Source organism: Triticum aestivum, chromosome 1A (assembly GCF_018294505.1).
Source record: "Triticum aestivum cultivar Chinese Spring chromosome 1A, IWGSC CS RefSeq v2.1, whole genome shotgun sequence".
Taxonomy (NCBI): Eukaryota; Viridiplantae; Streptophyta; class Magnoliopsida; order Poales; family Poaceae; genus Triticum; species Triticum aestivum.
Window position 1 is genome coordinate 125,389,202 of NC_057794.1, and position 19,813 is coordinate 125,409,014.

A 19,813-nucleotide genomic window follows, 5' to 3' on the forward strand; every position below is an offset into this window, starting at 1 on the left:
CTCCTCCCTCGTGTCGGCACGAAGGGAATCCTAAGCTATGAATGCATGCCCCCCCAACCGAGGGTCACCGTAGCAAAGTGAAAAGTAGCTAGCAGCCCCCCTCCCTCGTGTCGGCACGAAGGGAATCCTAAGCTATGAATGCATGCCCCCCAACCGAGGTTCACCTAGCAAAGTGTGAAGTAGAGCTAGCAGACCACCTCCCTCGTGTCAGCACGATGGGATTCCTAAGCTATGAATGCATGCCCCCCCCAACCGAGGTTCACCTAGCAAATTGCAAAGTAGCTAGCAGTCCCCCCATGTGTCGGCATGAAGGGAATCCTAAGAAATTAGCATGCCCCCCTCCCCCCAACCGAGGTTCACCTAGAAAAGTGCGAAGTAGCTAGCAGCCCCGCACCCCCTCGTGTCGCCATGAAGGGAATCCTAATTAAGCTATGAATGCATGCCCCCCAACCAAGGTTCACCTAGCAAAGTGCGATGTAGCAACCCCCCCCCCCACACACACACACTTTCAGTCGGCGGGCAAGAGATGCATATATCTCACCAAGATGAATCGTAAAACAGACCAAGAATAGCCCACCTTGGTCGTACAACCTCTCTCTTGTTGTTGGTCAAAGTGATGGCCGTCCATGCGACCCCGGAGATGGGCTAGCTCGCCAATAATCATGCAAGTAGCTAGTCCCTGAAGACAACCACTGCATGTGTGTGGCCCAAACATATGTATGGAGAGGTGTGTTTTTGAGTAACAATGGAACAACATTGATGTGGCACCGTGATTTTGAACTAGAAATCCCCACACTGAGTGAGGGTTAGGTTGACGATGCATATGTATGTTACACCACACTTCAAGCCAATGACGGGGATTCATATATGCATGCATGTGTGCATAGTATATGCCCTCAAACTTAATTAGGTCTGAGTCTCACCATGACCTATACTACAATAACACGAACCAAATGAAGAATCTGCCATGGTAACCTATCTTGTTGTTGGTCAAGGTGATCATGGATGTCCACGCGGGCCCACGAATATATAGGCTTGTCATCGATAACCACACGAGGGACTGTATTTTTCGAAGTCAACCACTACATGCATATGTATGGAGGTGATGCGTGCATGCATGTTTGAATACACAACATTGATCTCGCGCGTGTGTCAAAATCGTACACTAGCTCCCCACACAGAGCGAGATTGGTTCATGATGGTGTCGTTGTACTAGCCACTTTGACTCGATGGGAGGGATTCATGCGTACACATGCATGTGTGTGTTCTCAAAGTGTATCATGCATGTCATCCCAGAGCAAAAATAGTAATCCCCTCCTAAGTCAAATTAACCTCTCTTGTTGTCAGGCAAAAAGAAGTGATGGACCAAGCGGGCCCATGGATGGAAAGCATCGACATCGCTGATAACCGCTTAAGTGGGTGTGAGAGGACCACCACCACCGCTTTGCATGTGGGCCAAACATATATATGTTGAATACCCAAAATGCACAACTTTGATGTGCCACATGCCTCAAAAACCGTAAACCATGCACCCACACAGAGCGAGGTTCATATCAAGGTACTACATATGATGGTGCCCTTCCCCCCTCTTCACCGCATACTATATGCTCATGCCGTAATATATGTACAACCCAAAAGAATCCTCATCGATGGTGAAATTAATTAACCTCTCCTGATGTAGGTCAAAGTGATGCATGCATGCATCGACGATGGCCTCGTGGGCCCACAGATGGAAGCATCACACGTGAGTGTCCTAGCAAGGATATATATGCATGTGGCCCAAAAAGGTGTTGTGTGATGTTTGAATAATGAATTTCACAATTTTGATGTGGCACGTGCCTCGGTAACCAAAAAGTCCCGACACTGAGTGAGGTGCACTTGTTCACGGACGCATACGTATAATATATATGCTAGTCGCCTCCCATCTCTTCGACGCGTACTATATACCACCATAACACAAAAAAGATTCTACCTTGCTGGTCAAATTAACCTCACTACCGGCTGTTCGTCAAAGTGATGGACGACGACCTTGCAGGCCCACGGAAAGCGTCACACACAAGTATCGAGTCTCGTGTAGGACAACCATCAACTGCATGTGACAAAACATTTATTTATGAAAGGGTTGTGTAATGTTTTAAATAACGATTTCACGACTCTGATGTGGCACCAGCCTGCCTAATAAAACGGCCAACCCACACGGTGGCTCACAACTCTTAGTGTACTGCAAGCCACCCGTCACCCCCAGACGCACACCCCCCCACACACACCGCAAATCCACCGCAACTACGATGCATGTTAAATTAATTATCCCGAGGTGAACATACATGTTACCAAAGGAGGGACGTTTTAATTTCAAAAAAATCACAGAGATCATTAAGACATTTTAGTACATTGATTGATTGATTTTCTATGGTATAATGTGCAAAAATCAAATTTGAGCTACATGCACATGTGACAGTGCACCTAAATGGATTGAAAAAACACATGTGTCTCACTGGGTGCATGTTTACTCCCCGTCAACAAATTTCAAACATTGAGAATATTGATTTTTAAATTCTAGTACATCCAAAAGTTATTCGAAGTTCATGAAACTTATCGTGTTGTCATATTGACACCAACACAAAGTGGCATTGTACTTTTTTTGTCAAATTTGAGACCAGTTTTGATGTAATCTTTATCTAATTACAGACAGGAGATTATTAATAATTGGGAACCAAACAGATTCTTTATTCGAACCGTGAGCGTTAGACCAACAATGGATACGTGCCATGCTTTGGTTAAGCAATAAAGCGGCAACATTAATCATCCAAATAGAAAAACAATATACGTGCCGCCGTGCGACCCGTGTGGCGTGTGATCAAGCGTGTGTTGACGAGACGCATGCGAGCAGTTCGCCGCACTGGCAGACAGGGAGGCGTGCATGCAGGTGTGTGAATTGACGGAGGCGTGCTCGCTGCGTAGTGTCATCGAGAGGCGTGCGAGTAGCTGTGTGAAACTTTGGTATGCATGCCAGCAGTCCAGTGCGCACGCTCACCGAGAGGCGAGCCATCGGTTTGACCGCCGCCCACCTCTCCCCCACAACTCCCACTACTCCATATTCATGGTGCGCCCTCCCCCATCCTCGCTACGCACACACAATCCTCTCTCTCTCTCTACTTGCATCCTCGATGCCACTCTCAGCCCTCAAAGTCGTCAGTGCATGAGGATGCTGAGGGAGTCCTGGACTAAGGGGTCCTCGGGTGTCCGACCTGTTAGCCATGGGCCGGACTGATGGACTGTGAAGATAAGAAGACCGAAGACTGCACCCATGTCTGGATGGAACTCTCCTTGGTGTGGAAGGCAAGCTTGGCGGCCGAATATGTAGATTCCTTTCTTTGTAACCGACCTTGTGTAACCCTAGATCCTCCCGGTGTCTATATAAACCGGAGGACTTAGTCCGGAGGACAGACATTACCATAACCATACAAGCTAGGCCTCTAGGATTTAGCCATTACGATCTCGTGGTAGATCAACTCTTGTAATACTCATATTCATCAAGATCAATCAAGCAGGACGTAGGGTATTACCTCCATAGAGAGGGCCTGAACCTGGGTAAAACGTTGTGTCCCCTATCTCCTATTACCATCGACCTCAGACGCATAGTTCGGGACCCCCTACCCGAGATCCGCTGGCTTTGACACCAACATTGGTGCTTTCATTGAGAGTTCCACTATGTTGTCGCCAAAACGTTTGATGGCCCCTTCAATCGTCAATAATGACGCTGTCCAAGGAGAAACTTTCCTTCCCATATAACTCTTACTGTTTGGTGGCTTCGCACTGCGGGCCAATTCGTTTGGCCATCTGGAGCAGATCAAAAGCTATGCCCCAGGCCATCAAGTTAGATTTGGGGGTTGAACGACGTTGCGGACATCCGTGGGGACTTTATCTTCGCCGGATTCAAGATCGCGGCTACCACTCCTGGCCACCTCGAGGGACATGACCTAAATCTGTCATCGGATTGCATCCAGGAGACAGCTCCCATAACGGCTCTGGCCTTAGATCCAGAGTAGACTGCGCCATCCAAGGACGGGAAGCTCAACCCTGCCATGGAGGCCGCAGATTCCCCAATGTTGGAGCCGCACATAGACTTGATCTCACACGATACATGTGCCACCGGAACTCCGGACTCGTCTCTGGCCGTAAGTTCCGAACCATGTGAGCCCGCGGACACCGAACTTGATTGTTTATCGATCTTCGAATTCAGCACCGCAGACATCTTCCAGCACTCACCTTTGGGCGACATGCTAAGCACATTTTTAAAACTTGTCCTTGGCGGGGGGACTCATAGTCAAACTATGTTCAGTTCGAACTAGGGGCTAATGATGGAGAATCTTGCTTCCCACCCGCCACCCACTCCATAGCCACTGTCAAGGACTTAACCGACATGCTCGATTACGGCTCCGAAGACCTCGGCGGTATAGACGATGATGCTGAAGAAGAGCAGGGCCGAAACCCGCCACTCACCGGATGCGGGACGGTCACTTCTTCATACGACGTATACATGGTGGATACACCTAAAGAAACTAACGACGATGACAAAGAAGATCCAGTTGAGTATAAACCTCTTGAGACACAGCCCAGACGCTGGTGTCAGCGGTGCCGCTCTAAGTCACGTCGCGCAAAATACAGTCATACCGGCACCAGAGAAAACAACAACCCGGACGGTGCCGAAGACAATGAAGCCCCTGTTGGGGCAACATCCAAACAGGATGAACTGGAAGAAGGGCACAATAGCCCGTATGAACATGCCATACACGAAGACTCAGAGGACAATAATTATCTTCCGCTCTCCGAGGATGAGGAGAGCCTCGGTGACAAGGATTTCATCGTGCCTGAGGAACCTCTTGAGCAGGAGCACTTTAAATGCCGGCTATTAGCCACGGCAAGGACCCTGAAAAAGAAATAGCATCAGCTTCAAGCTGACTAAGACCTGCTCAAGGGTAGATGGATAGACATCCTAGTGGCCGAAGAATACGGCCCCAAGCACACAACCAAGGGTTACCCGGAGCACAGATTTCTACCTCTGTTCGATGAGGAGGCGCCGGCACTTGTACCATGCGGTCGGGACAATGCGGCTAACCGACCACCATGCAGTCGGGATAAAGCGGTATCTCAAGCCGAACAGCAGCCCACCTCACCCCAAAGAAAAAAACAGAGAAAAAAAAGCTCGGGGTCATACGTATGACCCTCGGCAGAACCTAGACAGTAGAGCACGGCACAACAGGTCGATTTACGGATCGCGAGGACATGCCTCGACACGCGACGTCGGCTACATATTCAGACGGGACAAGTCTAGTTATGCCTGGGCCGAAAACTGTAGACAAACTCCATCTAAGCTACGTCGCGACGTGGCCCAGTATAGAGGCGCCGCACACCCACTTTGCTTCACTGACGAAGTAATGAAGCATGAATTCCAAGAGGGGTTTAGACTCGTGAATAACGAATCATATGATGGAACAACCGATCCCGCGGTATGGATCGAGGATTTTCTTCTCCATATTCACATTGCTCGCGGAGATGACCTTCATGCCATCAAATACCTCCCACTAAAACTCAGAGGACCAACAAGGTACTGGTTAAACAGTCTGCCTGAAAACTCTATCGGCAGCTGGGAGGTTCTGGAAGACGCTTTCCACAACGACTTCCAAGGTACATTTGTCTGGCCACCAGACGCCGATGACTTTCACATCATCCAACAGCCCGGAGAGTCAGCCAGAAAGCTCTGGACTAGGTTCTTAGTTAAAAAGAACCAAATCATAGACTGTCCGGACGTGGAAGCCCAAGCGGCCTTTAAACATAGTGTCTGGGATGAGTGGCTCGCCCGCCACCTCGGTTAGGAAAAACCAAAATCCATGTCAGCCCTTACCGCTCTGATGACCCGCTTTTGCGCAGGAGAAGACAGCTGGCTCACTCGTAGAAGCAACAATGCCAGCGACTCGGACACTTCCGAAGTTCGAGATGGTAACGGGAAACCACCACGCAATAAGCACAAACGTGGCAATAGTAATGAGGGAGCGCATGACACATCGGTCAACGCCAGATTCAGCGGCCCCAAACCCGGTCAACGGAAGAAGCCATTCAAGGCAAACAAAGACGGACTATCCAATTTGGATAAGATATTGGATAGTCCCTGCCAGATTCATGGCCACCCCAATAAACCAGCTAACCACACCAACAGAAGCTGTCGGGTCTTCAAATAGGCCGGGAAGTTAAACGCTGAATACAAGGGGAAGAAGCCGCTTGACGACGGCGACGACGACGAAACTCGCCAACCAAACACCGGGGATCAGAAGTAGTCCCCCCCCCGAAATAAGGACAGTGAACATGGTACATGTCGGTTCAATATCCGTCATATCTCGTAGTAGGGGTCCTAAGCTAGGCTTCTTGGAGTGATGGTAACACAGACACGGGATTTTACCCAGGTTCGGGCCCTCTTGATGGAGGTAAAACCCTACGTCCTGCTTTTGATTGTATTCATATGGGTGTAGTACAGAGTACATATGTCTACCACAAGACTAATCTAATGAATATGAGATTGTCTTTTGACTAGCCTGGCCTCGGTTTATATAAGACACCAGAGGCCTAGGGTTTAGGAGAGTCCTTGTCTTGGGCGCCAAGTCTTGTGGAGTCTTCCTTGTATGCGGCAGGGGTTGTCCGAACTGGTCCATGAGTATGCGGCCATGGGGTCCTCGGCCCAATCTAACTGATCAGGAGACGATGTGGTGAGTACCCCCTAGTCCAGGACATCGTCAGTAGCCCCCTGAACCGGTCTTCAAGTTGGGGACGCTCCTCGATTCTTCCGAACTGTTCTTCATCTTCGGTCGTCGATCTTGAAAACTGGTTCAACAAATCTTCCCATCTTCGATCTTTAAGGATCGCCAAAGTGCACCCGAAGAGTTTATACGTTGGGTATCTGAGGAGCCCCTTTAAGTTTCCGGCCTTTATCAGTGCCTTGTTATTTTCACGCCCACCTCGGGTTTGAAGTTGTCCCCGTGCGGCGGTGTCCTCTTGCATCCGGGCTCCAATGCCAGACTGTATTTGAGGTATCCTTAGCAGTCGAGCACCAACGCCGGACTATATCCGAGCTCCAACGCCGGACTGAATCCAAACTCCAGCGCCGGAGAGTATCTGAGCTCCAATGCGAGACTATATCTGAGGTGTCATAGATCACCTTGGCTCAAAAAATTCGAAGGAGTTTAGCCAAGCTTAATGCCAGAAATGCCCTCTACGGAGCCAGCCACTGGCGTCCAAGCTTTATGCCGGACTGCTTCTGGGGTGTCTATTGTAGTTGAGCACCAACGCCGGACTGTATCTGAGGTAGTACACCACCTCGACCATGGGCTGATTCTTATGAATTTAATTTCGAATTGTTCAAAGTAATGTCTGCTGAGCTGTATAGCCAGTAGCCCTCAAGGTGCGTGCTGGCCTAATATCCGGGATGCACCCGAATGAAAAAATCAAACCGCTGACGCTAGTAGCCCCTGAGACTCAGGTCGATTCATAAAATCAGCCTGAGGATCAATTCCCAGCTCACCAGCATACTTAGGAATAGAAACGCGGCGTGCAAAGTTGTAACGCCCCATATGTAACCTTCCATATTTGTATTCCAACTCTTGCCATTTTTGGCACTAAGTTATGATATTTCCTCATTGTCGGGTTTTTGTCTCCGTGTTGCTTTTGTCTTTGTCATGCATCTCATATCATGTTGTCATGTGCATCGCATTTGCATACGTGTTCGTCTCATGCATCCGAGCATTTTCCCCGTTGTCCGTTTTGCATTCTGGCGCTCCTATGTCCTCCGGTGTCCCCTTTTACCTCTTTTCGTGTGCGGGTGTTAAACGTTTTCAGATTGGACCGAGACTTGCCAAGCGGCCTTGGTATACTACCGGTAGACCGCCTGTCAAGTTTCGTGCCATTTGGACTTCGTTTGATACTCCAACGGTTAACCGAGGAGCCGAGAAGGCCTCGTGTGTGTTGCAGCCCAACACCTCTCCAAAGTGGCCCAAAACCCACCTAAACCCCCTCCATCATGTCGTTCGTTCGATCACAATCGCGTGGCCGCAAACCGTGCTCAATTTGGAGCCTCCTAGCTCCCTCTACCTATAAAAAGCCCCCCCCCCCCAAATCACGGACGAAACCCTAACCTCTCCATCTACTCGCGCTGCCGGACGAAAATTCGCCGGTCGGACGTGTCCGCCTCCGTCGCCGACCAGTCGCACACCGCCACGTGTCCCGCGGGAGCCCCACTTCGCCGCGCGCCGCCGCGCGGGCCCCCCGGGGCCCAACCGCGGCCCTCCCGGCCCGGCACCGCCGCCCGCTCCTCCGCGCTCCGCCATCTTCCTGCCGGTCGGTGCCTCGCCGGACTCAAGCCTGAGTGCCACCCCGTGCCGAGATCGCCTCGCCGCCGGCCGCCCTCACGCTGGAGCCACCGCCGCGCCACCTCGCGCCCGCGCCGGAGCCGCCGTCCTCGCCGCCCCTCGGGTCCCGCTCCGGCCACCGCCTCCTGCTCCGCGCCGGCGAGCAGCTTCCCCAACTCCGGCGCCAACTCCGGCAGACCTCGCAGTCCGTGCCGATCCAGATCTGAAATCTCGAGGGTTCACCTAATTTTGCCCTAAGTCCCAGTAAATTTTTGCATTCTTCATCGCATCATAATTTTGCATCCGTGGCTCCATTTTGGGCGTGTAGCATATCAAATTGTTCGTCTCGACGAGCACTTCATTTCATTCCATTGCACCATGTTCATTTGAGTTCATCTTGATGCCGTAAATGCTGTTGCAAGAGTGCTATGCAATGTTAGTTTCAGATTCTTATCAGACATTTGGACATTTGTCATTTTTGCCATGTTTAATGTGTGCCTCCTATGAACTTGAGACATACATGTGTTTTGAAGTATGCCATGCCATCTTTACAGGGGTGTATGCCATGTATTTTTTTGTGATTTTTGTGGTGACTAGCACAAGCATGCAAAGTAGCTCTCGTAATGTTGCTGATTTCAGGGACTTGGAAATCTTCTAAGTCTTTGCCCTGTTAATATTTTTATGCCATGTATTCTTGTTGCTACCGAGTGATCCATGACTCTTTTGAGCATGTTCAGTAAGGATGTTTTGGAGATAATGTTATGCTCTATCCATCCATGTCTTTGTTTGCAATTATGGAGCACCCTAGCTTGACTCAATTGAGCTCTACTTTTGCTACAAAATCTTCCTGGCAGATTGTTTACATGTTAAGCAATTTTGCCGAGGTTGTTGTAGTTGATCCGTGCATGCTAAGAGGTTGTTCTTGCCATGTTTAGCTTCTATGCCATGTCTACTTGTTGGGTGTATGCTTAGTTTGTCATGCAATGACTTGTGGTGAGTGCATCGAGCTTGCAAACATGCCTACATGAATCTGTTTTGCCATGTTCCAGTTTTTCTGCTAAGCCTAAATCTGTTAACGAAAGTTGCCATGTTCACATGGTTGTCACTGTATTTTCTGATCTCTTTTGGCTTATGGTCAGTAAGGGACTTTTGTTGTATGCTTTGAGTAGCTTCATGCCATGCTGTGCTTTGCCATGATATATTCCTGTAGCATGTTGTTATCTGGCTCTAAACATTGCTTCCTGATGTTAAATTTTTGACATGTTATTTTAACAAAGTCTGTAACCTGATATCTTTTGCACTTTGGCCATGCTTGTTTGAACCTGCTATTGTGTGAATTAGCCGTAGCTCAGTGTTCATCTTTTTTCAAGCATCTTGAGTGGGTCACAGCCATGTGCTTTGTTGCTATGTTAGAGTGCAGTAGCTTGTTGCTCTTGATGCATTTAGATGGCCTCGTGTTATTAACCGCAGCCTTGTGCCATTATTGTTTTGCTTGCCATTTGCAAACCGTGCATCCGATTCCGGTGATCTTTCTATCGATTTTGACTGAAATCAACTCATCTTTCCAGCGGCACTCTTGTTTTTTCCAAGTTGACGCCAGGTTTAATGTTTCCTTTCCGAAACATGCATATGCATCGCATATCGCATCCCGCATATCACGCCATGCTTTGCATCATGTTGGTTGCGCATTGCACCGTGGTTGATTGTGTCTCCCTTTGCTTGTTGTTATTGCTTTGGGTAGAGCCGGGAGATGAGTACGTGATCGAGGAACCCGTTGAGTATTCTTACGAGGATCAAGCTAACGTCAACTCAGAGAACTTTGCAGGCAAGATGACCATACCCTCGATATCACTTCTATCTTTTCTTGCTAGATGCTCGCTCTATTGCTATGCCTATGCTACGATACCTACCACTTGGTTATCATGCCTCCCATATTGCCATGTCGAACCTCTAACCCACCTTGTCCTAGCAAACCGTTGTTTGGCTATGCTACCACTTTGCTCAGCCCCTCTTATAGCATTGCTAGTTGCAGGTGAAGATTGGAGCTTGTTCCTTGTTGGAATATATTTATTTGTTGGGATATCATTATTATATCTTGTCTACTCTAATGCATCCATATACTTGGTAAAGGGTGGAAGGCTCGGCCTTATGCCTGGTGTTTTGTTCCACTCTTGCCGCCCTAGTTTTCATCATACCTGTGTTATGTTCCTTGATTTTGCGTTCCTTACACGGTTGGGTTATAATGGGAACCCCTTGACAGTTCGCCTTGAATAAAACTCCTCCAGCAAGGTCCAACCTTGGTTTTACCATTTGCCACCTAGCCTTTTTCCCTTGGGTTTCGTGGACTCAAGGGTCATCTTTATTTTAAACCCCCGGACTAGTGCTTCTCTAAGTGTTGGTCCAACCCAGAGCACATGCAGGGCCGTCCCTTGGCAACTTGGGTTACGTTGCCTCCCGTACGCTTAGCTTATCTGGTGTGCCCTGAGAACAAGATATGTGCAGCTCCTATCGGGATTTGTCGGCACAGCGGGTGGTCTTGCTGGACTTGTTTTACCATTGTCGAGATGTCTTGTAACCAGGATTTCGAGTCTGATCGGGTTGTCTTGGGAGAAGGAATATCCTTCGTTGACCGTGAGAGCTTGTGATGGGCTAAGTTGGGACACCCCTGCAGGGATTTGATCTTTCAAAATTCGTGCCCATGGTTATGGGCAGATGGGACTTTGTTAATGTCCGGTTGTAGAAAACATGAAACTTAACTTAATTAAATTGAATCAACAGCGTGTGTGGCTGTCTCTTTTCGGCGGAGTCCGGGAAGAGAACACAGTCCCGTGTTATGCTTGAACATAGGTTGTTCTAGGATCACTTCTTGATCATAGTTTCTCGACCGTGCCTTGCCTTCTCTTCTTGCTCTCATTTGCGTATGTTAGCCAGCATATATGCTAGTGCTTGCTGTAGCTCCACCTTATACCTTTTACCTACCTATAAGCTTAAATAGTCTTGATCGCGAGGGTGTGAGATTGCTGAGTCCCTGTGACTCACAGATTCCTTCAAAACCAGATGCAGGGACCGATGATACCGCTCTAGGAGATTCGACTGAGCTCAAGTGGGAGTTCGATGAGGACTCAGGACGATACTACGTTTATTTTCCGGACGATCAGTAGTGGAGCCCAGTTGGGTTGATCGGGGACATTATGCATTTGGGGTTGTCTTTATTTTGGTTCCGTAGTCGGACCTTGATTGTAACTGGATGATTGTAATGCTATTTATGTATTGTGTGACATGGCGATTGTAAGCCAACTATGTATCCCTTTTCCTATTCAGTACATGGGATGTGTAAAGAATGCGGTTATGCCTCTAAGTCGTGCTCCGACACGTGGGAGATATAGCCACATCGTGGGTGTTACAAGTTGGTAATCAGAGCCTTCCCCGACTTAGGAGCCCCCTGCTTGATCGAATCGTTGGTGTTGTTGAGTATAGAAAAAATGTTTTGAGTCATTTAGGATTATATATATCGGAGAGTAGGATTCTTTTTACTCCTCAGTCCCTTCGTCCCTCGGGTGAGGCATCCTGACGTAGAGTTTTGACTCTTCTCTTCTCAAATTTCACTAAAAAAAATTTAGGATCACGCAGGTATCTTGGAATCATTCTGATGGTTTTGTGACGAGAACATTGTTCTTGGTGCCTCTTGACATTTAGGGGTTGTGGCAGTGTCCCGGGGAGTTGAGCTCCGAGGTGTTGTCGTCACAATTTTATCGTTACAATTCTAGAATACCTGATTTAGCCGACATCGAAAATCTCTTTTATGCAGTTGTTGGTGAGATAACCTCAACGCCACCTAGTACTGGGGCGGGAGTTCGGGAGTATTGCCATAACTCGTATAACAGATGCTTTTCGAAGGTTGAGGTAAATGATTTCTGAAGGTTTCTTGGTTATGTGTTGAAGGATGGATACAGCTGGATGTAGTATTTGCTAGCTTTGGGTGAGATATTATGCTTCCCCTGTATCCCCAACACCTGATTACATAACCGGGAAAATTTCAGGAGTTTCATAGGTGGGAATTCATGTAGCTCTAGTATTTCTTCCGCGAATATTTGGTTTGTGATTGGGTAATCCACACCAAGTATTTTTTCATGTCCATACCTTGTTGTTTTATTCTTCTACCTATATCAAAGTGGCTTCTCAATTTATGGAAGTGTGACCATTTCAATTGGAATGCATTCATTCATTTTGTTCGGATGTTAAGACTATATGTTGCAATTTCGATCCTTTTTGATTCAGCTTGAATGTATGTCTGTCAAGATGCTAACGGATGTCACCCTCTTCAGGATGGCTCCTCCAACGCATCAGAATCCTGAACCGCCACCACCACCTCCACCTCCGGAGGCATGGCAAGCTGTAATGGCCGCTACCAATGCCAACACGCAGATGCTCATGCAACTCTTGCAAGAGTGCAACCAAAGAAATCAAGGCCATGGCAACAATCAAAATCAGTTTGCTACACTCAACCAGTTCCTCGCAAACCAGCCAAAGACCTTCAGTAACTGTGTCGAGGCAACAGACGCTGATGATTGGCTCGTGGATATTTGCAAGCATTTTGAGTGCAGCAACATCAGGCCTGAGGACTTTGTCAAGTTTGCCTCGTTCCAACTCAAAGACCAAGCTACTGAGTGGTATCAACAATACAAAGATTCCAGAGGAGGTCGTGTGATTACTTGGGATGAATTCCGTCAAGACTTCAAAGCTCACCACATTCCTCAGAGTGTTGTTGAGAGCAAGCGTGAGGAGTTCCGCAATCTGAAGCAAGGCAGCTTGTCTGTCTACCAGTACAACATCATGTTCCAGAAGCTCACTCGTTTCGCTAAGCAAGACGTCCCTGATGAGAAGAGCATGATTTATCAGTTCAGAGGTGGCCTCAGAGAAGATCTCCAACTAGCTCTCGTGCTTTTTGAGCCGAAGAAGTACGATGAGTTCTACAATATGGCACTAAAACAAGAGACTGCTCAGCTCAAGTGCGATGCTTCCAAGAAACGAGTCAGGGATCCAACTCCTTCTTCCTCAACTCAAGTGGTAACTAAGCAGCAAAAGTATTGGTTGCCTCCTCCTCTGTTCCGTCAGCCTTATCAGCAGAAGAGCAAAGGTGGCAATGGATCTTCCCACCCACCCAACTGAGGCTTTCAGAACAAGACTTCGTCTCATGCTCCAAGATCAAGTGCTCCGTATCACCGTCCGCTCTCAGAGGTCACGTGCAACAAGTGTCAGCAGAAGGGTCAATATGCCAACAAATGCTTCAATTAGAGGCGTCTCCCTCCTCCTCCTCCTGTGAGATCTGCCAGTACCATAGTGGTCAAGCATAATCCCAAGAATGCCAAGGTCAACATGGTGAACGCAACTCAGGCAGAGGACTCATCAGATGAGATTATGGGTAACTTTCCAGTTAACTCTACTCCTGCAAAAGTCCTTTTTGATACTGGTGCATCGCATTGTTTCATGTCAAGATCATTTGTTTCAAAGCATGACTTCGTTTTGGAAATGTTGGGTAAACCTATGGGAGTGGTTTCTCCGGCCAAGTCTATGAGGGATACCACGATGGTCCCGGAGGTTACCATCACGATGGGTGACTATAAGTTTATGTCTTCTCCAATGGTCCTTGGCGACTCGGATATTGATCTTATTCTCGGAATGGACTAGCTTTCTAAGCACAAGGCTCAGCTTGATTGTGCTGCCAGGCTGATTCAATTGACACATTCGTCTGAGGATGTAATCGTCTTTGCCGCTCGGGATGATACCATTTGACTGTTTTCTCTCAATGAGAAGGGCGAGTTGGATGCCATATCTCAGATTCCAGTCGTTTGCAAATATCAAGATGTCTTTCCAGAAGAGCTTCCAAGAATGCTTCCGCACCAGCCAGTTGAATTCGTCATCGATCTTGAGCCTGACACGGAATCTGTTTGCAAACATCCTTACAAGCTTGGACCTGAAGAGTTGAAGGAGCTGAAGAAACAACTTGATATTCAAGAGCGTATGGGTCTCATCCGACCAAGTTCTTCTCCATGGGGTTGTGGTGTTCTTTTCGTCAAGAAGAAGGATGGAACGAACCGACTTTGTGTCGACTACCGTCCATTGAACAAGAAGACCATAAAGAACAGTACCCACTTCCCAACATCAATGAGCTTTTTGAACAACTCAAAGGTGCTCAAGTATTCTCCAAGCTTGACCTCCGTATGGGCTATCATCAGATTCACATTCGTGAAGAAGATATCCCCAAGACAGCATTCAGAACAATCTATGGTTCATATGAATACACTGTCATGTCTTTCGGCCTTGTCAATGCCCCTCCAACATTCTCTCGCATGATGAACTTCATCTTCAATGCCTACACAAATGACTTCGTATTGGTCTACCTCGATGACATTTTGGTCTTTTCCAAGAACAAGGAGGATCATGACAAGCATTTGAGATTGGTTCTGGACAAACTCAGAGACCATCAGTTCTATGCGAAGTTTTCAAAGTGCGAGTTTTGGATCGATGAGGTTCTCTACCTTAGGCATATCATCTCCACCAAGGGCATAGCTGTTAATCCCGACAAGGTGTCCGCAATTGTGAATTGTGAACCACCACAGAATGTGAAGCAACTCCGCAGCTTCCTTAGGCTCGCAAGCTATTGTCGAAGGTTCGTTGAGAACTTCTCTAAGATCGCAAAGCCACTTTCCAACCTTCTTCGGAAGAACGTGAAGTATGTCTGGTCGCCTGAATGTGAGATCGCTTTCAACACCCTGAAAGAGAAGCTAGACACAGCTCCAGTTCTGACTCCTCCTGATGAATCCAAACCGTTCGAGGTCTTCTGTGATGCTTCCCTTCAAGGTCTCGGTGCAACGTTGATGCAAGAGAAGAAAGTTGTGGCCTATACCTCTCGCCAGTTGAAGCCCAACGAAAAGAACTACCCCACTCATGACCTCGAGTTGGCGGCAGTTGTCCATGCTCTTTTAACATGGAGACATCTCTTGTTGGGAAGGAAAGTGGACATAATCACTGATCATAAGAGTCTCAAGTATATCTTCACTCAGCCAAACCTCAACCTCAGGCAGAATAGTTGGGTTGAAATGATTCAAGAGTATAATCCGAGTATTGAATATACTCCAGGCAAGGCCAATGTAATTGCTGACGCATTGAGCAGGAAGGCTTACTGCAACAGTTTGATTCTCAAGCCTTACCAACCAGAGCTTTGTGAAGCTTTCCGCAAACTTAATCTCCAAGTTGTTCCTCAAGGATTCCACCAACCTCCAAGTCTCTCCTACATTGGAAGATCAGATTCGTGAGGCTCAACTTCTTGATGTTATGGTGAAGAAGGTGAAGACTAGGATTTCCAAGAGTCAACCCAAGTACAAGTGATATCGTCTTGATGACAAGGATACTCTATTCTTCGAGGATCGAAGTGTTGTTCCTAAGGGTGACCTTCGTAAAGTCATTATGAACGAAGCTCACAATTCACTTCTCTCTATTCACCCTGGAAGTACTAAGATGTACCAGGACCTCAAGCAGTCGTATTGGTGGACTCAAATGAAGCGTGAGATTGCTTAGTTCGTGAATTAATGTGATGTCTGCAGAAGAGTAAAAGCAGAACACCAACGACCAGCTGGTCTCCTCCAACCTCTTGCCATTCCAGAATGGAAGTTTGACCATATTGAGATGGACTTCGTGACGGGATTTCCCAAGTCCAAGCGTGGCAATGATGCTATCTTCGTTGTCATCGACAAGCTCACTAAAGTGGCTCATTTTCTTCCTATCAAAGAATCTATACCAGCAACTCAGTTGGCAGAGCTATATACCTCCAGGATTGTCTCTCTGCATGGCATTCCGCAATTGATATCTTCAGATCGTGGTAGCATCTTCACCTCTAAGTTCTGGGATTCTTTTCAGAAGGCCATGGGCACCAACATTCGCTTCAGCACAGCCTTCCATCCTCAAACTAGTGGCCAAGTCGAGCGAGTCAATCAAATTCTTGAAGATATGCTCAGGGCTTGTGTCATCTCTTTCGGTATGAAGTGGGAAGATTGCCCTCCATATGCCGAGTTCTCCTACAACAACAGCTTCCAAGCGAGTTCGGGCAAAGCCCCATTCGAGATTCTCTATGGCAGGAAGTGTCGTACTCCTCTTAACTAGTCAGAGACTGGTGAACGCCAACTTCTTGGCAATGACTTGATCACAGAGGCAGAAGAAATGTGAAAAGTCATTCATGAAAATCTCAAAGCCGTGCAATCGCGCCAGAAGAGTTACTATGATAACAAACATCGTGAATTGGCTTTCGAGATCGGAGACCATGCCTACCTTCGCGTCTCTCCAATGAAAGGTACTCGTGGCTTTGGTATCAAAGGGAAGCTTGCCCCTAGATACGTGGGTCCTTTCAAGATCATTGGCAAAAGAGGCAATCTCGCCTATCAACTTGAGCTTCCATCCAACTTTGCGAACGTGCACGACGTGTTTCATGTGTCTCAACTCCGCAAGTGTTTCAAGAGTCCTGACCGCACCGTCAACTTTGAAGAAATTGATCTCCAAGAAGACCTGTCATATCATGAGCACCCCGTGGCTATTTTTGAAGAAACTGAGCGCAAGACTTGCAACAAGTCTATCAAATTCCTGAAAGTGAAGTGGTCACATCATTTCGACCGTGAAGCCACCTGGGAACGCGATGACCACCTCCGTTCTGAGTATCCGGAGTTTTTCCAGTCCTAGATCTCGGGACGAGATCCTTTCGTAGTGGTGGAGTGTTGTAACGCCCCATATCTACCCTGCCATATTTGTATTCCAACTCTTGCCATTTTCGGTACTAAGTTATGATATTTCCTCGTTGTCGGGTTTTTGTCTCCATGTTGCTTTTGTCTTTTTCATGCATCTCATATCATGTCATCATGTGCATCGCATTTGCATACGTGTTCGTCTCATGCATCCGAGCATTTTCCCCGTTGTCCGTTTTGCATTCCGGCGCTCATATGTCCTTTGGTGTCCCCTTTTACCTCTTTTCGTGTGCGGGTGTTAAATGTTTTCGGATTGGACCGAGACTTGCCAAGTGCCCTTGGTATACTACCGGTAGACCGCTTCTCAAGTTTCGTGCCATTTGGACTTCATTTGATACTCCAACGGTTAACCGAGGAGCTGAGAAGGCCTCGTGTGTGTTGCAGACCAACACCCCTCCAAAGTGGCCCAAAACCCACCAAAACCCCTCCATCATCTCGGTTGTTCGATCACGATCGCGTGGACCGTGCTCAATTTGGAGCGTCCTAGCTCCCTCTACCTATAAAAAGGCATCTCCCCCCGAAAATCACGGACGAAACCCTAACCTCTCCATCTCCTCGCGCCGCTGGACGAAAATTCGCCGGTCGGACGTGTCCGCCTCCGCCGCCCGACCAGTCGCACGCCGTCACGTGTCCTGCGGGAGCCCCACTTCGCCGCGCACCGCCGCGTGGGCCCGCCGGGGCCCAACCGCGCCCCTCCCGGCCCGGCACCACCGCCCACACCACGCACCGCCCGCTCTTCCGCGCTCCGCCGTGCGCCGCCATCTTCCTGTCGGCCGGCGCCTCTCCGGACGCAAGCCGGAGTGCCACCACATTCCGAGCTCGCCTCGCCGCCGGCCGCCCTCACGCCGGAGCCACCGCCGCGCCGCCTCGCGCCCGCGCCGGAGCCGCCGTCCTCGCCGCCCCTCGGGTCCCGCTCTGGCCACCGCCTCCTCCTCCGCGCCGGCGAGCAGCTTCTCCAACTCCGGCGAACCTCGGAGTTCGTGTCGATCCAGATCTGAAATCTCGAGGGTTGACCTAATTTTGCCCTAAGTCCCAGTAATTTTTTTCATTCTTCATCGCATCATAACTTTGCATCCGTGGCTCCGTTTTGGGCGTGTAGCATATCAAATTGTTCGTCTCGACGACCACTTCATTTCATTCCATTGCACCATGTTCATTTGAGTTCATCTTGATGCCCTAAATGCTGTTTCAAGAGTGCTATGCAATGTTAGTTTCAGATTCTTATCAGACATTTGGACATTTCTCATTTTTGCCATGTTTAATGTGTGCGTCCTATGAACTTCAGCCCTACATGTGTTTTGAAGTATGACATGCCATCTTTACAGGGGTGTATGCCATGTATTTTTTTTGTGATCTTTGTGGTGACTAGCACAAGCATGCAAAGTAGCTCTCATAATGTTGCTGATTTCAGGGACTAAAATATCTTCTAAGTCTTTGCCCTGTTAATATTTTTATGCCGTGTATTCTTGTTGCTACCGAGTGATCCATGACTCTTTTGAGCATGTTCAGTAAGGATGTTTTGGAGATAATGTTATGCTCTATCCATCCATGTCTTTGTTTGCAATTATGGAGCACCCTAGCTTGACTCAATTGAGCTCTACTTTTGCTACAAAATCTTCCTGGCAGATTGTTTACATGTTAAGAAATTTTGCCGAGGTTGTTGTAGTTGATCCGTGCATGCTAAGAGGTTGTTCTTGCCATGTTTAGCTTCTATGCCATGTCTACTTGTTGGGTCTATGCTTAGTTTGTCATGCAATGCCTTGTGGTGAGTGCATCGAGCTCGCAAACATGCCTATATGAATCTGTTTTGCCATGTTCCAGTTTTTCTGCTAAGTCTGAATCTATTAACGAAAGTTGCTACGTTCACATGGTTGTCATTGTATTTTCTGATCTCTTTTGGCTTATGGTCAGTAAGGGACTTTTGTTGTATGCTTTGAGTAGCTTCATGCCATGCTTTGCTTTACCATGATATGTTTCTGTAGCATGTTGTTATCTGGCTCTAAACATTGCTTCCTGATGTTAAATTTCTGACATGTTATTTTCACTAAGTCTGTAACCTGATATGTTTTGCACTTTTGCCATGCTTGTTTGAACATGCTATTGTGTGAATTAGCCGTAGCTCAGTGTTCATCTTTTGTCAAGCATCTTGAGTGGGTCACTGCCATGTGCTTTGTTGCTATGTTAGAGTGCAGTAGCTTGTTGTTCTTGATGCATTTAGATGGCCTCGTGCTGTTAACCGCAACCTTGTGCCATTATTGATTTGCTTGCCATTTGCAAACCGTGCATCTGATTCTGGTGATCTTTCTATTGATTTCGACCGAAATCAACTCATCTTTCCAGCGGCACTCTTGGTTTTTCCAAGTTGAGGCCAGGTTCAATCTTTCCTTTTCGAAACATGCATATGCATCGCATATCACATCCCGCATATCATGCTATGTTTTGCATCATGTTGGTTGCGCATTGCACTGTGGTTGATAGTGTCTCCCTTTGCTTGTTGTTCTTGCTTTGGGTAGAGCCGGGAGACGAGTACGTGATCGAGGAACCCGTTGAGTACGCTTACGAGGATAAGGTAACGTCAACTCGGAGAACTTTGCAGGCAAGATGACCATACCCTCGATATCACTT